The following is a 14,403-nucleotide window of genomic DNA, read 5'->3' as shown; positions in this document are numbered from 1 at the left end:
CATGATATTATACTACGATATTTTGTTATGCTGTATCTATTCCTTGTGCTTTAAGTTAGTCGCTTCGCTAGTACGTTTGCGCTTTTCAAATCCAGTTTTTGAGCTATATTCTTCATTGGGCTCCTAGATTATACTATTCTTTCCATATATATTATATGTATGAGCTTAGAACTGTCGTAATCTCTGATTAACATTTGCTTTACGACGCGAGGTAAAGCTTAGGCTAATTAGGGTGTTACACATGTGGTCCCATGCTTCAGGCAAGATGTTTTGGGGTGTACAACATTAATGGATACAAGTTTAGATCTATCACAAAGGAAAAAGGGATGAAAACTCAAATTAGTGGAGTTTATGTCTCTTTTAATACAAGAAGTTGTGCAAGCATGCGTGAGAATAGTGGTTATTGCCAGTGTTTCATATTACGGAAAAATAGTAGACATAATTGAATTGAATTATAGCTATTATTTCACAGTTGTATTATTCAAGTGTATTTGTGCTGAAACAATTACTAGTAAAGGCATCAAACAAGACCGTTTAAGCTTTACTAGTGTTGATTTCTCTTGTCCAATACACATCAGTAATAAAGTTAATGAACCATACATATTAGCATCAAAGACTCATCTAGTTTACTACATGGATGATGAAGTAGATAAAAAATAGAGTTTAGTGGTTCATGTGAAACCACGAGACTGGTATGACTTGGGAGAAGACAATGAAGAAGCTAAAATTGATTTTTCTCCACAACCAAGGTTGAACATGTCAACTGGAAGTGACATTAGAGATTTACAGCTGATGAGCGGATAATTTATACACTTTTTGACATTGTTTTTAGTATGTTTTTGGTATGATCTAGTTAGTTTTTAGTATATTTTTATTAGTTTTTAGTTAAAAATCACTTTTCTGGACTTTACTATGAGTTTGTGTGTTTTTCTGTGATTTCAGGTATTTTCTGGCTGAAATTGAGGGACCTGAGCAAAAATCTGATTCAGAGACTAAAGAGGACTGCAGATGCTGTTGGATTCTGACCTCCCTGCACTCAAAGTGGATTTTCTGGAGCTACAGAAGCCCAATTGGCGCGCTCTCAACGGAGTTGGAAAGTAGACATCCTGGGCTTTCCAGCAATATATGATAGTCCATACTTTGCCCAAGATTTGATGGCCCAAACCGGCGTTCAAAGTCACCCTCAGGAATCCCAGCGTTAAACGCTGGAACTGGCACCCAAATGGGAGTTAAACGCCCAAACTGGCATAAAAGCTGGCGTTTAACTCCAAGAAGAGTCTCTGCACGAAAATGCTTCATTGCTCAGCCCAAGCACACACCAAATGGGCCCGGAAGTGGATTTTTATGTCATTTACTCATCTCTGTACACCCTAGGCTACTAGTTTTCTATAAGTAGGACCTTTTGCTATTGTATTAGAGAGCTTTTGATCATGTTTTTATGATTGAACTCACTTTGGGAGGCTGGCCATTCGGCCATGCCTAGACCTTGTTCTTATGTATTTTCAACGGTGGAGTTTCTACACACCATAGATTAAGGTGTGGAGCTCTGCTGTACCTCGAGTATTAATGCAATTACTATTGTTCTTCTATTCAATTCCGCTTGTTCTTGTTCTAAGATATCACTTGTTCTTCAACTTGATGAATGTGATGATCCGTGACACTCATCATCATTCTCACTTATGAACAAGGTGAGTGACAACCACTTTTGTTCTACAAGCAACCAAGGCTCTAGTGAATATCTCTTGGATTCCTGATTGCACGATGCATGGTTGATCGCCTGACAACCGAGTGCTCGCCTGATAAACGAGCCAACCATTCCGTGAGATCAGAGTCTTCGTGGTATAGGCAAGAACTGATGGCAGCATTCTAGAGAATCCGGAAGGTCTAACCTTGTCTGTGGTATTCTGAGTAGGATTCAATGATTGAATGACTGTGACGTGCTTCAAACTCCTAGCAGGCGGGGCGTTAGTGACAGACGCAAAAGAATCGTTGGATTCTATTCCGGCCTGACCGAGAACCGACAGCTGATTACCCCATGCTGTGACAGAGCATAGGCAAACGTTTTCACTGAGAGGATGGGAGGTAGCCACTGACAATGGTGAAACCCTACACAAGCTTGCCATGGAAAGGAATAAGAAGGATTGGATGAAGACAGTAGGAAAGCAGAGAGACGGAAGGGAAGGCATCTTCATGCGCTTATCTGAAGTTCCTACCAATGAATTACATAAGTATCTCTATCTTTATCTTTATGTTTTATGCGTTCATCACCATTATACATTTGAGTTTGCCTGACTAAGATTTACAAGATGACCATAGCTTGCTTCATACTAACAATCTCCGTGGGATCGACCTTACTCGCGTAAGGTTTATTACTTGGACGACCCAGTGCACTTGCTGGTTAGTTGTGCGAAGTTGTGTAATGCCATGGAATTGAGCTACCAAGTTTTTGGAGTTCATGACCGGGGATTATGAGAGTTGTGAAAAGTATTGTTCACAATTTCGCGCACCAAGTTTTTGGCGCCGTTGCCGGGGATTGTTCGAGTTTTGAGCAAGCTTTTTGTCCGGTAACATCAGTGCCAAAATCCGGCAACCGCAACAAGTTTTTGGCGCCGTTGCCGGGGATTGTTCAGTTTGGACAACTGAAGGTTCATCTTGTTGCTTAGATTAGGTATTTTTTTTTCGAAATTCTTGAAGATGAATTCTAGAGTTTCATGATGATTTGTTGAAGTCTGGCTGGCTGAGAAGCCATGTCTAATCTCATTGGACCGAGGTTTCAACTTATCATCACAAGAGCTTGTTGATTTTTATCAATCTTGCTTTTGGAGCAGTGATCTGCTAAGGCTTGGCTGGCCTTTGGCCATGTCTAGTGTTTTGGACCGAAGCTTTCTTTGAAAGCTTGGCTGGCTGTGAAGCCATGTCTAATTCCTGGACCGGAGTCTTAGACTAGCATTGCACTGATTCCTGGAATTATCATTAAGAATTTTGATATCTTTTTTCACTTAATTTTCGAAAAACACAAAAAAATAAAAAAAAAATCATAAAATCCAAAAATTTCTTGTTTGAGTCTAGTGTCTCATCTTAAGTTTGGTGTCAATTGCATGCATTCATTCATGTGTCTTAGTGATCTTCAAGATGTTCTTGATGATTTCCGTGCTCTAATCTTTGAATTCTATTGACTTGAGTGTTTTGTGTGTCTCATATGCATTCTCATTTGTGTCAGTAGTATACAAACTGCTAAGTTTGGTGTCTTGCATGCATTGTTATTTGATTTTAGTTGCATTTTGATTATTCTTTATTATTAAAAAAAATCCAAAAATATTTTTAATTTGTGTCTTTTCAAGTCAATAATACAGAGAATTGAAGATTCAGAACATCCAGCAGAGGAATTGCACAGAAAAAGCTGGGCGTTCAAAACGCCCAATGAAGAAGGACAGACTGGCGTTTAAACGCCAGCCAGGGTACCTGGTTGGGCGTTTAACGCCCAAAAGGGTAGTATTTTGGGCGTTAAACGCCAGAATGTGCACCATTCTGGGCGTTTAACGCCAGGATGGCACAATGGGGAAGATTTTGTTTTCAAATCAAATTTTTTTTAAGTTTTCAAAATCTTTTCAAAATCAAATCTTCTTCAAATCAATTTTTCAATCAAATCTTTTTTTTAAAATCAATTTCTTTCTTTTTTTTAAAAAATACTTACTATCAATTAATGATTTGATTTAACATTTCAAGTATGTTACCTTTTCTGTTGAGAAAGGTTTAATGTTTGAATCATATCTTTTCTTGTTAGTCAAGTTTTTAATTTTCAAAATCAAATCTTTTTAAAATGTTTTTCAAATCATATCTTCTCAATCACATTTTTTTAAAATCAATCAAATCTTCTCAACCACATCTTTTTCAAAATAGTTTTCAATCAAATCTTTCTGATTTCTAATTTCAAAATCTTTTTCAAAAATCATTTTATTTCTTTCCCTCTTTCATTTTCGAAAATTAAGTAATGTTTTTCAAAAATGTTTTCAAAATCTTTCACTTAATTTTCGAAAATTACTTCCCTTCTCCTCACATCCTTCTATTTATGGACTAACACTATTCCTTAATGCAAAAATTCGAACTCTATCTCCTTTGATAAGTTCGAATTTTCCACTTCTGTCTTCTACTCTTCTTTTCCTCTGACACTTCAAAGAATCTCTATACTGTGACATAGAGGATTCCACATTTTCTTGTTCCCTTCTCTTTCTTATGAGCAGGAGCAAAGACAAAAGCACTCTTGTTGAGGCTGATCCCGAACCTGAAAGGACCTTGAAGAGAAAGCTAAGAGAAGCCAAAGCACAACTCTCTTTAAAGGACCTGACCGAATCCTTCAAAGAAGAAGAACACATGGCAGCCGAAAACAACAATGCCAACAATGCAAGGAAGGTGCTGGGTGACTTTACTGCACCTACTCCCGACTTCTATGGGAGAAGCATCTCTATCCCTGCCATTGGAGCAAACAACTTTGAGTTTAAGCCTCAATTAGTTTCTCTAATGCAACAGAATTGCAAGTTCCATGGACTTCCACTGGAAGATCCTCATCAGTTTTTAGCTGAGTTCTTGCAAATCTGTGACACTGTCAAGACTAATGGGGTTGACCCTGAGGTCTACAGACTTATGCTATTCCCTTTTGCTGTAAGAGACAGAGCTAGGACATGGTTGGACTCACAACCTAAAGAAAGCCTGGACTCATGGAAAAAGCTAGTCAATGCCTTCTTGGCAAAGTTCTTTCCACCTCAAAAATTGAGTAAGCTTAGAGTGGAAGTCCAAACCTTCAGACAGAAAGATGGAGAATCCCTCTATGAAGCTTGGGAAAGATACAAACAATTGATCAGAAAATGTCCTTCTGACATGCTTTCTGAATGGAGCATCATAGGTATTTTCTATGATGGTCTCTCTGAACTATCCAAGATGTCTTTGGATAGCTCTGCTGGAGGATCTCTTCATCTGAAGAAGACGCCTACAGAAGCTCAAGAGCTAATTGAAATGGTTGCAAATAACCAATTCATGTACACTTCTGAAAGAAATCCTGTGAACAATGGGACTAGTCAGAAGAAAGGAGTTCTTGAGATTGATGCTCTGTTGGTGCGCGAAATTGTGAACAATACTATTCACAACTCTCATATTCCCCGGTCATGAACTCCAAAAACTTGGTAGCTCAATTCCATGGCATTACACAACTTCGCACAACTAACCAGCAAGTGCACTGGGTCGTCCAAGTAATAAACCTTACGCGAGTAAGGGTCGATCCCACGGAGATTGTTAGTATGAAGCAAGCTATGGTCATCTTGTAAATCTTAGTCAGGCAAACTCAAATGTATAATGGTGATGAACGCATAAAACATAAAGATAAAGATAGAGATACTTATGTAATTCATTGGTAGGAACTTCAGATAAGCGCATGAAGATGCCTTCCCTTCCGTCTCTCTGCTTTCCTACTGTCTTCATCCAATCCTTCTTATTCCTTTCCATGGCAAGCTTGTGTAGGGTTTCACCGTTGTCAATGGCTACCTCCCATCCTCTCAGTGAAAACGTTTGCCTATGCTCTGTCACAGCATGGGGTAATCAGCTGTCGGTTCTCGGTCAGGCCGGAATAGAATCCAACGATTCTTTTGCGTCTGTCACTAACGCCCCGCCTGCTAGGAGTTTGAAGCACGTCATAGTCATTCAATCATTGAATCCTACTCAGAATACCACAGACAAGGTTTAGACCTTCCGGATTCTCTTGAATGCCGCCATCTGTTCTCGCCTATACCACGAAGATTCCGGTTAAAGAATCCAAGAGATATTCACTAGAGCCTTGGTTGCTTGTAGAACAAGAGTGGTTGTCAGTCACCTTGTTCATAGGTGAGAATGATGATGAGTGTCACGGATCATCACATTCATCAAGTTGAAGAACAAGTGATATCTTGGACAAAGAACAAGCGGAATTGAATAGAAGAACAATAGTAATTGCATTAATACTCGAGGTACAGCAGAGCTCCACACCTTAATCTATGGTGTGTAGAAACTCCACCGTTGAAAATACATAAGAACAAGGTCTAGGCATGGCCGAATGGCCAGCCTCCCAATGATCTAAGAACTAGATGTCCAAAGATGATCAAAAGATCTAAAATGATCCCCAGATGAAAATACAATAGTAAAAGGTTCTATATATAGAAAACTAGTAGCCTAGGGTGTACAGAGATGAGTAAATGACATAAAAATCCACTTCCGGGCCCACTTGGTGTGTGCTTGGGCTGAGCAATGAAGCAATTTCGTGTAGAGACTCTTCTTGGAGTTAAACGCCAGCTTTTATGCCAGTTTGGGCGTTTAACTCCCATTTGGGTGCCAGTTCCAGCGTTTAACGCTGGGATTCCTGAGGGTGACTTTGAACGCCGGTTTGGGCCATCAAATCTTGGGCAAAGTATGGACTATCATATATTGCTGGAAAGCCCAGGATGTCTACTTTCCAATGCCGTTGAGAGCGCGCCAATTGGGCTTCTGTAGCTCAAGAAAATCCACTTCGAGTACAGAGAGGTCAGAATCCAACAGCATCTGCAGTCCTTTTTGGTCTCTGGATCAGATTTTTGCTCAGGACCCTCAATTTCAGCCAGAAAATACCTGAAATCACAGAAAAACACACAAACTCATAGTAAAGTCCAGAAAAGTGAATTTTAGCTAAAAAATAATAAAAATATACTAAGAACTCAACTAAAACTACTAAAAACAATGCCAAAAAGTGTACAAATTATCCGCTCATCACAACACCAAACTTAAATTGTTGCTTGTCCTCAAGCAACTGAAAATCAAATAAGATAAAAAGAAGAGAATATGCAATGAATTCCAAAAATATCTATGAAGATCAGTATTAATTAGATGAGCGGGACTTTTAGCTTTTTGCCTCTGAACAGTTTTGGCATCTCACTCTATCCTTTGAAATTCAGAATGGTTGGCTTCTTTAGGAACTCAGAATCCAGATAGTGTTATTGATTCTCCTAGTTAAGTATGATGATTCTTGAACACAGCTACTTTATGAGTCTTGGCCGTGGCCCAAAGCACTCTGTCTTCCAGTATTACCACCGGATACATACATGCCACAGACACATAATTGGGTGAACCTTTTCAGATTGTGACTCAGCTTTGCTAGAGTCCCCAATTAGAGGTGTCCAGGGTTCTTAAGCACACTCTTTTTGCCTTGGATCACAACTTTATTCTTTCTTTTTCTTTCTTTTTCTCTTTTTTTTTTTCTTTTTTTTTCGGTTTTTTTTTACCCTTTTTTTTTTGTATTCACTGCTTTTTCTTGCTTCAAGAATCATTTTTAATGATTTTTCAGATCCTCAGCAACATGTCTCCTTTTTCATCATTCTTTCAAGAGCCAGCATTCATGAACCACAAATTCAAAAGACATATGCACTGTTCAAGCATACATTCAGAAGACAAAAAATATTGCCACCACATCAAAATAATTAAACTGTTATAAAATTCAAAATTCATGCAATTCTCTTTCTTTTCAATTAAGCACGTTTGTTTATTTAAGAAAGGTGATGGATTCATAGGACATTCATAACTTTAAGGCATAGACACTAAGACACTAATGATCACAAGACACAAACATGGATAAACATAAGCATAAAATTCGAAAAACAGAAGAACAAAGAACAAGGAAATCAAAGAACGGGTCCACCTTAGTGATGGCGGCTCTTTCTTCCTCTTGAAGATCCTATGGAGTGCTTGAGCTCCTCAATATCTCTTCCTTGTCTTTGTTGCTCCTCCCTCATGATTCTTTGGTCTTCTCTAATTTCATGAAGGATGATGGAGTGTTCTTGATGCTCCACCCTTAGTTGTCCCATGTTGGAACTCAACTCTCCTAGGGAGGTGTTTAGTTGCTCCCAATAGTTTTGTGAAGGAAAGTGCATCCCTTGAGGCATCTCAGGGATCTCATGATGAGTGGGGTCTCTTGTGTGCTCCATCCTTTTCTTAGTGATGGGCTTGTCTTCATCAATGGGGATGTCTCCCTCTATGTCAACTCCTACTGAATAACAGAGGTGACAAATGAGATGAGGAAAGGCTAACCTTGCCAAGGTAGAGGACTTGTCCGCCACCTTATAGAGTTCTTGGGCTATAACCTCATGAACCTCTATTTCTTCTCCAATCATGATGCTATGGATCATGATAGCCCGGTCTATGGTAACTTCGGACCGGTTGCTAGTGGGAATGATTGAGCGTTGTATAAACTCTAACCATCCTCTAGCCACGGGCTTGAGGTCATGCCTTCTCAATTGAACCGGCTTTCCTCTTGAATCTCTCTTCCATTGGGCGCCCTCTTCACATATGACTGTGAGGACTTGGTCCAACCTTTGATCAAAGTTGACCCTTCTAGTGTAAGGATGTTCATCTCCTTGCATCATAGGCAAGTTGAACGCCAACCTCACATTCTCCAGACTAAAATCCAAGTATTTCCCCCGAACCATAGTAAGATAATTCTTTGGATTTGGGTTCACACTTTGGTCATGGTTCTTGGTGATCCATGCATTGGCATAGAACTCTTGAACCATCAAGATTCCGACTTGTTGAATGGGGTTGGTAAGGACTTCCCAACCTCTTCTTCGGATCTCATGTCGGATCTCCAGATATTCACCTTTTTTAAGTGAAAAAGGGACCTCGGGGATCACCTTCTTCAAGGCCACAACTTCGTAGAAATGGTCTTGATGCACCCTTGAGATGAATCTCTCCATCTCCCATGACTCGGAGGTGGAAGCTTTTGCCTTCCCTTTCCTCTTTCTAGAGGTTTCTCCGGCCTTGGATGCCATAAATGGTTATGGAAAAACAAAAAGCAATGCTTTTACCACACCAAACTTAAAATGTTTGCTCGTCCTCGAGCAAAAGAAGAAAGAAGAGAGTAGAAAAAGAAGAAATGAGGAGAAAGGGAATGGCTTTGTATTCGGCCAAAAGGGAGAGAGATGGTGTTTAAGGTGTGTGAAAATGAAGGAGTGAAGGAGGGTTTATATAGGAGAGAGGGAGAGGGATGTTCGGCCATTTGAGGGTGGGTTAGGGTGGGAAAGTGGTTTGAATTTGAATGGTGGGGTAGGTGGGGTTTTATGAAGGATGGATGTGAGTGGTGAAGAGAAAGAAGGGATTTGATAGGTGAGGGGTTTTTGGGGAAGAGGTGTTGAGGTGATTGGTGAGGAAGAGAGAGAGTGGTAGGGTAGGTGGGGATCCTGTGGGGTCCACAGATCCTGAGGTGTCAAGGAAAAGTCATCTCTGCACCAAATGGCATGCAAAATCACGTTTTGTGCCATTTCTGGCGTTAAACGCCGGGCTGGTGCCCATTCCTGGCGTTTAACGCCAGCTTCTTGCCCCTTTCTGGCGTTTAACGCCAGTCTGGTGCCCCTTTCTGGCGTTAAACGCCCAGAATGGTGCCAGACTGGGCGTTAAACGCCCAACAGCTAACCTTACTGGCGTTTAAACGCCAGTAGGTGCGTCCTCCAGGGTGTGCTGTTTTTCTTCCTGTTTTTCATTCTGTTTTTGCTTTTTTCATTGATTTTGTGACTTCTCATGATCATCAACCTACAAAAAAGATAAAATAACAAAAGAAAATAGTTAATTATAAAACATTGGGTTGCCTCCCAACAAGCGCTTCTTTAATGTCATTAGCTTGACAGAGGACTCTCATGGAGCCTCACAGATACTCAGAGCCATGTTGGAACCTCCCAACACCAAACTTAGAGTTTGAATGTGGGGGTTCAACACCAAACTTAGAGTTTGGTTGTGGCCTCCCAACACCAAACTTAGAGTTTGACTGTGGGGGCTCTGTTTGGCTCTGTTTTGAGGGACGCTCTTCATGCTTCTTCTCCATGGTGATAGAGGGATATCCTTGGGCCTTAAACACCAAGGATTCTTCATTCACTTGAATGATTAACTCTCGTCTATCAACATCAATCACAGCTTTTGCTGTGGCTAGGAAGGGTCTGCCAAGGATGATGGATTCATCCATGCACTTCCCAGTCTCTAGGACTATGAAATCAGTAGGGATGTAATGGTCTTCAACTTTTATCAGAACATCCTCTACAAGTCCATAAGCTTGTTTTCTTGAGTTGTCTGCCATCTCTAGTGAGATTTTTGCAGCTTGCACCTCAAAGATCCCTAGCTTCTCCATTACAGAGAGGGGCATGAGGTTTACACTTGACCCTAAGTCACACAAGGCCTTCTTGAAGGTCATGGTGCCTATGGTACAAGGTATTGAAAACTTCCCAGGATCTTGTCTCTTTTGAGGTAATTTCTGCCTAGACAAGTCATCCAGTTCTTTGGTGAGCAAAGGGGGTTCATCCTCCCAAGTCTCATTTCCAAATAACTTGTCATTTAGCCTCATGATTGCTCCAAGGTATTTAGCAACTTGCTCTTCAGTGACATACTCATCCTCTTCAGAGGAAGAATACTCATCAGAGCTTATGAATGGCAGAAGTAATTCCAATGGAATCTCTATGGTGTCATTTTGAGCCTCAGATTCCTATGGTTCCTCATTGGGGAACTCAGTGGAGGTCAGTGCATGCCCACTGAGGTCTTCCTCAGTGGCGTTCACTTCCTCTCCTTCCTCTCCAAATTCGGCCATGTTGATGGCCTTGCACTCTCCTTTTGGATTTTCTTCTGTGTTGCTTGGGAGAGTACTAGGAGGGAGTTCAGTAACTTTCTTGCTCAGCTGTCCCACTTGTGCCTCCAAATTCCTAATGGAGGACCTTATTTCAGTCATGAAACTTTGAGTGGTTTTGATTAGATCAGAGACCATGGTTGCTAAGTCAGAGGGGTTCTGCTTAAAATTCTCTGTCTGTTGCTGAGAAGATGATGGAAAAGGCTTGCCATTGCTAAACCTGTTTCTTCCACCATTATTGTTATTGAAACCTTGTTGAGGTCTCTCTTGATTCTTCCATGAGAAATTTGGATGATTTCTCCATGAAGAATTATAGGTGTTTCCATAGGGTTCTCCTAGGTAATTCACCTCTTCCATTGAAGGGTTCTCAGGATCATAGGCTTCTTCTTCAGATGAAGCATCCTTAGTACTGCTTGGTGCATTTTGCATTCCAGACAGACTTTGAGAAATCAAATTGACTTGTTGAGTCAATATCTTGTTCTGAGCCAATATGGCATTCAGAGCATCAATCTCAAGAACTCCTTTCTTCTGATTAGTCCCATTGTTCACAGGATTCCTTTCAGAAGTGTACATGAATTGGTTATTTGCAACCATTTCAATTAGCTCTTGAGCTTCTGTAGGCGTCTTCTTCAGATGAAGAGATCCTCCAGCAGAGCTATCCAAAGACATCTTGGATAGTTCAGAGAGACTATCATAGAAAATACCTATGATGCTCCATTCAGAAAGCATGTCAGAAGGACATTTTCTGATCAATTGTTTGTATCTTTCCCAAGCTTCATAGAGGGATTCTACATCCTTCTGTCTGAAGGTTTGGACTTCCACTCTAAGCTTACTCAATTTTTGAGGTGGAAAGAACTTTGCCAAGAAGGCATTGACTAGCTTTTCCCATGAGTCCAGGCTTTCTTTAGGTTGTGAGTCCAACCATGTCCTAGCTCTGTCTCTTACAGCAAAAGGGAATAGCATAAGTCTGTAGACCTCAGGGTCAACCCCATTAGTCTTAACAGTGTCACAGATTTGCAAGAACTCAGCTAAAAACTGATGAGGATCTTCCAGTGGAAGTCCATGGAACTTGCAATTCTGTTGCATTAGAGAAACTAATTGAGGCTTAAGCTCAAAGTTGTTTGCTCCAATGGCAGGGATAGAGATGCTTCTCCCATAGAAGTCGGGAGTAGGTGCAGTAAAGTCACCCAGCACCTTCCTTGCATTGTTGGCATTGTTGTTTTCGGCTGCCATGTGTTCTTCTTCTTTGAAGGATTCGGTCAGGTCCTTTAAAGAGAGTTGTGCTTTGGCTTCTCTTAGCTTTCTCTTCAAGGTCCTTTCAGGTTCGGGATCAGCCTCAACAAGAATGCTTTTGTCTTTGCTCCTGCTCATAAGAAAGAGAAGGGAACAAGAAAATGTGGAATCCTCTATGTCACAGTATAGAGATTCCTTGAAGTGTCAGAGGAAAAGAAGAGTAGAAGACAGAAGTAGAAAATTCGAACTTATCAAAGGAGATGGAGTTCGAATTTTTGCATTAAGGAATAGTGTTAGTCCATAAATAGAAGGATGTGAGGAGAAGGGAAGTAATTTTCGAAAATTAATTGAAAGATTTTGAAAACATTTTTGAAAAACATTACTTAATTTTCGAAAATGAAAGAGGGAAAGAAATAAAATGATTTTTGAAAAAGATTTTGAAATTAGAAATCAGAAAGATTTGATTGAAAACTATTTTGAAAAAGATGTGGTTGAGAAGATTTGATTGATTTTAAAAAAAAATGTGATTGAGAAGATATGATTTGAAAAACATTTTAAAAAAAGATTTGATTTTGAAAATTAAAAACTTGACTAACAAGAAAAGATATGATTCAAACATTAAACCTTTCTCAACAGAAAAGGTAACATACTTGAAATGTTAAATCAAATCATTAATTGATAGTAAGTATTTTAAAAAAAAAGAAAGAAATTGATTTTAAAAAAAGATTTGATTGAAAAATTGATTTGAAGAAGATTTGATTTTGAAAAGATTTTGAAAACTAAAAAAAAATTTGATTTGAAAACAAAATCTTCCCCCTTGTGCCATCCTGGCGTTAAACGCCCAGAATGGTGCACATTCTGGCGTTTAACGCCCAAAACTATACCCTTTTGGGCGTTAAACGCCCAACCAGGTACCCTGGCTGGCGTTTAAACGCCAGTCTGTCCTTCTTCACTGGGCGTTTTGAACGCCCAGCTTATTCTGTGTAATTCCTCCGCTGTATGTTCTGAATCTTCAATTCTCTGTATTATTGACTTGAAAAGGCACAAATTAAAAATATTTTTGGATTTTTAATAATAAAGAATAATCAAAATGCAACTAAAATCAAATAACAATGCATGCAAGACACCAAACTTAGCAGTTTGTATACTACTGACACTAATGAGAATGCATATGAGACACACAAAACACTCAAGTCAATAGAATTCAAAGATTAGAGCACGGAAATCATCAAGAACATCTTGAAGATCACTAAGACACATGAATGAATGCATGCAATTGACACCAAACTTAAGATGCGACACTAGACTCAAACAAGAAATTTTTGGATTTTATGATTTTTTTTATTTTTTTTGTGTTTTTCGAAAATTAAGTGGAAAAAGATATCAAAATTCTTAATGAGAATTCCAGGAATCAGTGCAATGCTAGTCTAAGACTCCGGTCCAGGAATTAGACATGGCTTCACAGCCAGCCAAGCTTTCAAAGAAAGCTTCGGTCCAAAACACTAGACATGGCCAAAGGCCAGCCAAGCCTTAGCAGATCACTGCTCCAAAAGCAAGATTGATAAAAATCAACAAGCTCTTGTGATGATAAGTTGAAACCTCGGTCCAATGAGATTAGACATGGCTTCTCAGCCAGCCAGATGTCAACAAATCATCATGAAACTCTAGAATTCATCTTCAAGAATTTCGAAAAAAAAAAATACCTAATCTATGCAACAAGATGAACCTTCAGTTGTCCAAACTGAACAATCCCCGGCAACGGCGCCAAAAACTTGGTGCGCGAAATTGTGAACAATACTTTTCACAACTCTCATAATCCCCGGTCATGAACTCCAAAAACTTGGTAGCTCAATTCCATGGCATTACACAACTTCGCACAACTAACCAGCAAGTGCACTGGGTCGTCCAAGTAATAAACCTTACGCGAGTAAGGGTCGATCCCACGGAGATTGTTAGTATGAAGCAAGCTATGGTCATCTTGTAAATCTTAGTCAGGCAAACTCAAATGTATAATGGTGATGAACGCATAAAACATAAAGATAAAGATAGAGATACTTATGTAATTCATTGGTAGGAACTTCAGATAAGCGCATGAAGATGCCTTCCCTTCCGTCTCTCTGCTTTCCTACTGTCTTCATCCAATCCTTCTTATTCCTTTCCATGGCAAGCTTGTGTAGGGTTTCACCGTTGTCAATGGCTACCTCCCATCCTCTCAGTGAAAACGTTTGCCTATGCTCTGTCACAGCATGGGGTAATCAGCTGTCGGTTCTCGGTCAGGCCGGAATAGAATCCAACGATTCTTTTGCGTCTGTCACTAACGCCCCGCCTGCTAGGAGTTTGAAGCACGTCATAGTCATTCAATCATTAAATCCTACTCAGAATACCACAGACAAGGTTTAGACCTTCCGGATTCTCTTGAATGCCGCCATCTGTTCTCGCCTATACCACGAAGATTCCGGTTAAAGAATCCAAGAGATATTCACTAGAGCCTTGGTTGCTTGTAGAACAAGAGTGGTTGT

At 39.9% G+C, this 14,403-nt stretch overlaps 2 non-coding genes across 2 annotated transcripts; one reads left to right on the top strand and one right to left on the bottom strand.

The window, feature by feature from the left end:
• Window positions 1-4,773: 4,773 nt before the first annotated feature.
• LOC130959635 (small nucleolar RNA R71) lies at window positions 4,774-4,881 on the bottom strand. The gene has a single exon (XR_009078707.1). It is a non-coding gene; the product is annotated as a small nucleolar RNA R71 (small nucleolar RNA).
• Window positions 4,882-11,374: 6,493 nt separating this feature from the next.
• On the top strand, window positions 11,375-11,482 carry LOC130958315 (small nucleolar RNA R71). Its single transcript, XR_009077443.1, has one exon. It is a non-coding gene; the product is annotated as a small nucleolar RNA R71 (small nucleolar RNA).
• Window positions 11,483-14,403: the final 2,921 nt, after the last annotated feature.

Source organism: Arachis stenosperma, chromosome 10, assembly GCF_014773155.1.
Source record: "Arachis stenosperma cultivar V10309 chromosome 10, arast.V10309.gnm1.PFL2, whole genome shotgun sequence".
Taxonomy (NCBI): Eukaryota; Viridiplantae; Streptophyta; class Magnoliopsida; order Fabales; family Fabaceae; genus Arachis; species Arachis stenosperma.
The sequence above is the reverse complement of the archived record's forward strand: the minus strand, read 5'-3'. Positions and strand labels throughout refer to the sequence as shown.